This window comes from Homalodisca vitripennis, chromosome 1 (genome assembly GCF_021130785.1).
Source record: "Homalodisca vitripennis isolate AUS2020 chromosome 1, UT_GWSS_2.1, whole genome shotgun sequence".
NCBI lineage: Eukaryota > Metazoa > Arthropoda > Insecta > Hemiptera > Cicadellidae > Homalodisca > Homalodisca vitripennis.
Genome location: NC_060207.1, coordinates 98,448,153 through 98,456,289, shown reverse-complemented (window position 1 = coordinate 98,456,289; position 8,137 = coordinate 98,448,153). Strand labels below are relative to the sequence as shown.

Genomic DNA, 8,137 nt, shown 5'->3' with positions numbered 1-8,137 from the left:
TATGAATATTAAGTTTAACTCCAGTTTTTCGTTAGGTATTCTTTCCTTTCCATTCTATTCTCGTACATACTGTTTGGTAGCCTATTCTGTATACTCGTATACTCATTTTATATGTCTGAACAACTTCAATAATCTTCTATCTATCCTCTATATTAAGCAGCAAATAGTTAAATTACTGAAATAAAAGGAGGATGAATGTGTATCATTCAAAAATGGTAAGGTGTCGTATATTGGTTATATGGAACATAATAATAATTGTTAAATACAGCTTTGGGGTTCGAAAAATTCTATCTTGGTTTACAAAATTGCGAGACGAATAACTGAAAGAGCCTATTCTAACTATTCTGTGCAAACATTGTTTTATGACAGCGCAACTATATGTTGAATTAATTAAACCAGAATTTTTAATTTGTTTAAGTTGTTGTTGTCTTGAGGGCATAGAGCAAGCTTGGTAGTAACGAAACTTCTTATTTCAGCTTTTCTGTAACCGCTGCTGTGCAGAAATTAAGAAAATATCAAGATAAAAAAGTTAAATTTTTAATAAAAACATTTTTTATCGTACATTTTAGAAAATGTGAAGTATGAAGTGCTTGGTCGATACTGTAATGCAAATATCAAATACTAAGTAACTATCTAATTTGTACTGCAAATTTGAAAACTGTTATAAAATCCATCTGAGTTGTATTTTGACAGAACTAGAATTTCCGGATCTGTGCATGTAAATATATTATATTGATCGGGTAACAAGCGAAATCACCAGTGGCAAAAAAATACTAAGACCAGAGTAAATTATAATGGCTATAAATATACACTTTTTGAAAAAATGTCTTGATCATGGCAACAAGGCAAATTTAACATTGGCGTCGGAAACTCGAACTAAACTAATTCACTCGAACCAGAAGTCCTCATACACGTGTATTGTTACGAACTTGTGGGCGAAGCCGCGGGTAACTGCTAGTCCTACAATATAAAGAAGTCCATAATATATAATTTGGCCTAGTTACGAAAATTACATGACAAATTTACAGTTGTCTTTTATAGAGTAATTATAACAACTAATTATTAAAAATTTGTTATTGAATAAAAAAATAAATATACGAGTATGTTATTGAAAAAGCAATACATAGTGATAAATCAAGTATCAAATGTATTGCAAATTATGAATAGTAATTAGTAAACTTAACGATATATGAATACTACTTTTTTTTAATATTGTGTTTTTTTTAATCAGTTCGGTATATCAGTAGGAAGTATTTGTTTGCAAAAACAAACAGAGTTATGCTAAGATGAAAAACACTGACTCAGATAGTATAAATATAACACATCTTCGTGCGGTATTTCCGTTTTGGTAAATAAGTTATAATAAAGGCGTTATGCTTGAGGCGGGAAAAGCTTAAAAACGGGAAGATTGTTTAGATGGGTTTTTTACTTGGATCGATGAACTCTAGCGCCTATTGTAATTCAAAGGGTCGTTGCCCCTGACGGATTATAGACCCTTAGCATTACACACACACACACTCCCACAGCTGGCCGCTCTCTACCTGAGGTCTGGTCTGAGTCATCAACTGGTACCTTGGCTTACATTCACTAATTTTTATTTGTTAATGAATATTATGAAGTGTATAATCTCTATAAAAGTGAGTCTTCACTCGGCATGGTAGCCTATATTCTAGTGCTATGATCTGTATTTTAGTATAAAGGTGAAATACATAGTAGAACTCAAGTCTGTGGCAGAGAGGAACCAGTGATGTAATTATTAGTAGGACTGTGGTGCGGGTGTGTCAGTGAGAGCCGCAATACTTCAAGTGACGGTCCTCTGGACATAATACAGTGTCCAATCAACTTTCAGTTATGTGCAATTAATTTAAACAAGAAGGAGAAACTGAGAAGAGAAAATGATCCCTTTCAGTATTTAAAAGGCCAGTTCAGAAGAAACTTAGTTAAAAATATATATCAATAGAAAATTCAACTCAAACCTAACCTACTAATTATTAGTAGTTATTGTAGCTATACTGTACTAAAAACTTCTTATTCCCAAACATCTACACAAAACAGTACACTAAATAGAATGATGATAGGTACAAGGAACCTCCGAATTTATTTTAAGACAAATCGTTTGTCAACCCCGCCTGATCGTTAATTCTTAAAGTTCGATTATTTCCCCCCGAGCTCACTCGATAAAGCCCGAATGAATCGAGCTACAAGCTTCAAGCCTCCCACTAATCCGCTGATTTGTAATTGTCATATCTGTCAGAGCGCTTATCCTTCGCGGTTGACAGTCCTGTGCTTTTGAAGCACAGTCCTGTTCCTAGGTTACTTGCTTCGCTTCTTTCAGTCAACTCTTTCTTTTAGATTCAACATTTCTAAATTCTACATATTGTATTTTTGCAGTGAGCGTTACTTTATGCTGCGTAATATTCTTGTACAGCTAGATTTACTTTCACAGAACACTCTGAGACATTTCTACATTAAACACGTCTTCTGAGTTTCTACCTATCTGCACACCACCTGTAGGCCCTTCTCAAGGAAACATTCTGTTTGTCCATCATGGGATTTCTGAATTAAACATTAGAATATGTCAATCATGAAACAAACGTATTCAAACTTTTCTGTTTCAAAACGTCTTACTGTTCTTCGTAACAGTTAATAGGAGCATGTAACGAGTACCCTCACTCTGGTGGACTGAAGTTGTACAGTCTGTTTCAGTTAGTGGTTATTTTTAGAAGTTTTTTTAATTTGAACGTCACGGCCCTTTAAGATAACTACTCTGAGAGAAACGTTTGAAATAAATGTATCACGTTCCATATAAATATCATGTGTTGTTTGGTCTAAAAAATGCATATCCATATTTTTCACAATTTTTATGTGATTTAAACTGATCGTAAGATACGTCTAAATACCACTCTAAATACCTAGAACCATTCGTGGAGTAATAGAAAATAATTTCGTCATATTTTATTTCGAAAGAAGAACCCAACAGGTAATCGGCTGAACTCCTTAAAATATCCGTTTATATGAGCTTTTCAAAACGTACTATCAATGTTTTGACCAGCAGCAGTAACCAAGCTGACCCAAAGTTAAAAGCGCATCTAACACGTTGTAAACAATTATACTGGTCCCCATTGTTGTTCATCTTTGAAATGTTTGGCTTCTAGTTGATTAATATCAATCAGCAATGACACGTTTTATACGAATAAGTTGAAGACCTATCATGAAACCGTGTATCATAGAGGCTAGGCTCATATAATTTTAGTTGGAGTTTCAAAAGCCCTTGACCAAACCTAACTTCAACCAAATTCCCGGAATGATAAACAGAGATCTGATAACTACTCAACTACCTTAATCATTGATAACTTATAAACACATAAGTCGTTATCTCTCGTACGTGTTAATTCCTTCGCTGAGGAAGTATCCGTGGGACATAAAATACTCAAACACGATACTTCTTTTATCGTTCGATATTCACATACGTGCCAGATGGAGCTTTGGCGTCTTGACTTTGACACGGACTTCCGCCAGGAGTCTTCATTAGCTCATTTCCTTTGGCGATAACTCACGACGCGATATCAGCTACAGCTACGTGCATCTGTCTGTCTGTCTCTCCGTCATATGTCTCCATTGATTGGCTTCTATGAACCGTTATCACTAAGAAATACATATCCTGCAAAAGATTTTAATGTCTATTTGATACCTTGGAGACAGGAGATTTACATGTCTAAAATGTTAGAAGGATTCCACGAGTGATGAGATATTTGTAAGATGTATTGGTTATAAAGAATTCCTTAAGTTTATGTTATTAAACCACCATTTGTTTGGAAAAAAACAATGCAAATTAAAAATATTATAGAAAATGATCCTAATTAATTAATATAATTGCACTTCGGCTTTCCCACTGGAACGTGTACTTGGGAGTATCCAAAGCAGGTGGCAAAGAGTCGCAGTATTTAAAGGCCGATTGGCGCGGACCGAGAGTGGGATTTGCACGGGTTGCTAATATTCGCGCGGTGAGTGCCAGTTGCAATCTAGAAATAGCGAAACAGCCTCCCAAGGTCGCTCAGCTGATCGCAGCGCTTCCGGTGGAGTTGGCAACACTGCTCAAGTTCAAGGTCACCCTCCTGACCCATTTCCATCCGCACAAACATTGAAACATTGCACTGCCCCTCGCCCGGAAAGCGAAATTACGTCATGGAAAACTTCTAGACGTTTGAAGTTATGTTTATACAAGACGTAAAATGTTTAAAACCTTGTGACCTTGAGCTTGAATCAAACCAAGACCTTTGATTAATTAATTATATTCGTTTATTTTTACACTGTCGACGTACATGGTGATCAATCAACTAACACATGAGTCGAAGTTATCAAAATTTCCATTCTGTGTATTGTGAATCTAAAAACAGATTGAGGTCTTTGGACTTGTGTTGTAATTCCGTTAACTCTTGAAGGGTATGGTTACCATGTGTGTTAAGTTGAAGGTGAGTACGTTTCATATTTAATTAATTATTCGAACTCCATAGGGGCTACATTTAAAATTGTAAGTACTAAATGTTAGTATAAATGTACTTATAAATGTTAATTCAGTACTTAATTAAAGTTAAGATCTGAATTGTTGGAGGACGTGTGATACTTTAGACTGTATAACTTTTAAGTATTTTATTGAAGGAAAATTTTAAAGTTTAATGAGTAACTAGATTCTGAGGTAATATTTAGATTTTGAAATTTGGGGGTAGCAATACTTTTTCTGAGAAATTTGGGACACAGGTTTGGTAATTATTCATAAATATTACATTTTAAAGCTAATGCTCATATAATCCATTGTTAAAGCAAAATACCATAATATAAAATTAACAATAGACAATACCGTATTCATCAAATTATTGCTTGTATTATTCATTAAATAAACAAATATAAAACTTAATTAGGTAATAAAGTTGATTCATTTTACAAATGCAACAGTTACAATGTTGCAACTTAAGTTACAATTCTGACCAACTGCTATAGATAGTTAAAGTGTTACATTATTTATAAGATACTGTAACAATAAATGTTGAGTTAGCCTCTGTTTGAACTAAACTTGTTGTAAAATTATTTACTTCTCTGTTGAAACTCAACTTATCAATCGCATTCGACTTCAAATTGTAGTTAGATAAGAATACTTAGTTTATTAGTTGAAAAATTGTGTTGGTGTCACTATGATGGTTAATGGAAACTAAACAATATCAGCTTGAAATTTTTTTCTGAATCAACAACACATTACAATCAGAGCTCTCACCGGCGAGTTTACATACGATAAAAATCTTAATTTTTATTATTGTTTCCTTTGTTTACGTATAAAATAGTTGTTAAATTGTATGAATGATAGATTTTAGACTACTCGGTTTTATAATATTAATACAAAGAACAGGTTTAAGAATAATTTTACATCAAATCCAAAAATTGAAGTTTAATGTTCGTTCCGAATAACCATAAAACGAATTTTGTCCGAGGCAAGGCTCTGAAAATCGGGATTGTCCTGGACGTTGTCTTAGAGTGAAGTAAAATTTAGACATTTCATAAATTTATATTAGGTAAATGTTCATATTTGAACTACTATTTAGAACAATTATATATGGTTATTTATATTGCTTTGTTACGGGAGGAATAAATTTGACATTTGGTATTATGTATGTATAGTTGTTTTACAATACGCCAGAATCTATGCGTTACACTATAAGAATACAAAAAAAATATGGGTAATGTATCGTCTTTTCGATTAATTACTTTGCAAATTAATCAAAATAATAGTAATAAAGAACGTTTCGGCCTCTTTGAAGTACTTGGAAACAGACGTTTATTCTCGCTTGTCATGGCAACTGATTTACAATGTATGATGCTTATTGTACTTCAAGGTTGTCTGTAAGGTTCAATGCATGCACGTAAATGCTGCGTCTATAGTTCCTGATTCTAATGTGCTTTGGGTAATTAACCCACTTTAATGTATTTTCAGTTGTTTTTATTGCAGCTTGTTCTACTAACACAGTTTTGATGTTTAAGCGCTAAATTATTACAGACAGATTCTAATCTAAATGTGTTTAGGTAGGTTCATTATTCTAAGTATCGTAAAAGGTAAGAGAAAACGTACTTGAGGAAAATTACAATTAATCAACAAATAAAGGAACACTTACTAAATATTTGTGTTATTCCAATTTCAAAGATTTATAGTTAGACAAAACTTGTATTTAAACTTTGAAATACTGTATTTTGTTCACTTTGTATAAGAAGCTGGAGAAGTCCCACACTACACTTAGTCCTCAAAGGCCATTTGCGCTTGCTTCCTTAATAGGATTTCCAAGAGAGGTAAGGTTGGTGATAGGGACCGCCGCTTATCTAGATACCATAAGGTTAGCGAGCTCTATATCTAAGTGATGTCACTTAGGAGAAAGGAAGGCTAGCTCTTTTAGCTTTTTATAGTCAAAGCGGGTAAGCTAAGGTTCTCCTCGTGTTCGACATTCATTGGGTTGCCGAGATTTAAGCGACACGTCGGTTTTTGCTTTATACAATATACGAGTTCAACTGGAAAGTACAATCCAGCCATAAGCGAACTTCCCTGGAGAAAAGTTAATTCTATAAGTAATATATCTATTGATCACCCTTTTTCGCTTCCAGACAAGTTCACCGACTGGCATATTTTGGTTCATTGGAGTCTTTGGTTGTATACATGATGGGGTACGTATGCTGTTTTTAGGATTTTGTAACCTCCAAGCCTTGAACAGGGTTTTCGTTCTGCGAAAAAGAGCTCTTCGGATCGTTTGAGGACTGTAAGGAAAGGAACGTTGTAAAGGGGGTTTCCAAATAGATGTTGTCCTGACACTGCCTTCTTTATAATTTTGTTAAGAAAATCTTGTACTTAATACGTTCTTGATGATATAAACATTGTGACATATTAAGACTTTATCAAAAAAATTATTGAAACAACATTTTGTTTGGAAGGCTTACACTACCTTTGAAGAATCTCTTTAACTTAGGGTGGTAGTAAGATCACATTATCAAACTGTTACGACAGTGTTACACAATTACTAATGTGATTGTTCAGTTAGCTATTTTCAACCGACTTTAAAAGGGAAATGTTATACAATTCAATGTTCCTATTTTTATATACGTCCACTGATATTTTCCAAAACGATTAAACCGATTTTTATGATTTACTTTGATAAACGAGGGCTACCCAAAGTGGTCCCATACAACTTTTATAAAATTTGGAGAAGTATCTGACCAGGGAATTACTTTGGAAATGTTACATATAAAACCATATGGAGAAGCCAAACAAAGCAAATTGTGGAGATGCCGTTTTCTTATAATTATTACAAATTTCCTCAGAACTGCCAGAAAACATAACTTTTAGTGTTTGGCTTCGGAATGACGTCCCTAATGGAGGTAACATATAACGTCCATCCTCGCTCAAGGGTTCAGAATTAAATGCGGAGATTGGAATTTTCCAAATTACTATTAGTTATCTCAGTCACTGTGAGAATTTCCATAGTCTACTTCAGAGTTCCAGAAATTACTCCTGTAGTAGTAGTTCTTTAAAACACGACTACATACAACAACAAGACGGAATAAGATGTATAGTAGTTTTTTTTTTCCAATTATCATAAATTACCTCAAAGATGCTAGGAAACGTATATCTGTTTATGATAATGGCCCTATTAAAGTTGGAGGCACAATATCTGTCCTTGAGCAAAGGCACAAAATTAAGTGCGGCACAAAAGAAATTTGTTTTGTAATCACATTACCTTGGAGTAGTTGTGGGAACCTTTCTAGTCTAAAACGCTCGTGTCCTACAATGAAACAGCGAGAGGTAATAAGATTCAGAGACACAATTTTCTTCTAGAGAATATAATTTACCTCAAAGATTTTAGGGAATATATGAGTACTGATGGCCCGAGTAACGTCCGTATTGGAGGCAATATAAAAATTCGTCTTGGAGCAACAGCACAAGATCAAGTGCAGAGATTGTAATTTTACAAATGATTATATGTTACCTGATCCTTACTGTGGGTTCCATAAAACGCTCGTGTATAAATCCTTTGGAACATCAAATGGAGCAACGAGACAGAAAAAATGCCGATATGTATTTATCTTCCAATGACCATAATGTACT

General features: G+C 34.0%; 1 long non-coding RNA gene across 1 annotated transcript in view; it reads left to right on the top strand.

Moving 5' to 3' along the window:
* The first annotated feature begins 4,172 nt into the window (after window positions 1–4,172).
* The window catches only part of LOC124367482, a 29,277-nt gene continuing 25,312 nt past the window's right edge, over window positions 4,173–8,137 (top strand). The window contains exon 1 of the long non-coding RNA XR_006922904.1: window positions 4,173–4,472. This is a non-coding gene — a long non-coding RNA (uncharacterized LOC124367482). The remainder of the gene's footprint in view (window positions 4,473–8,137) is intronic.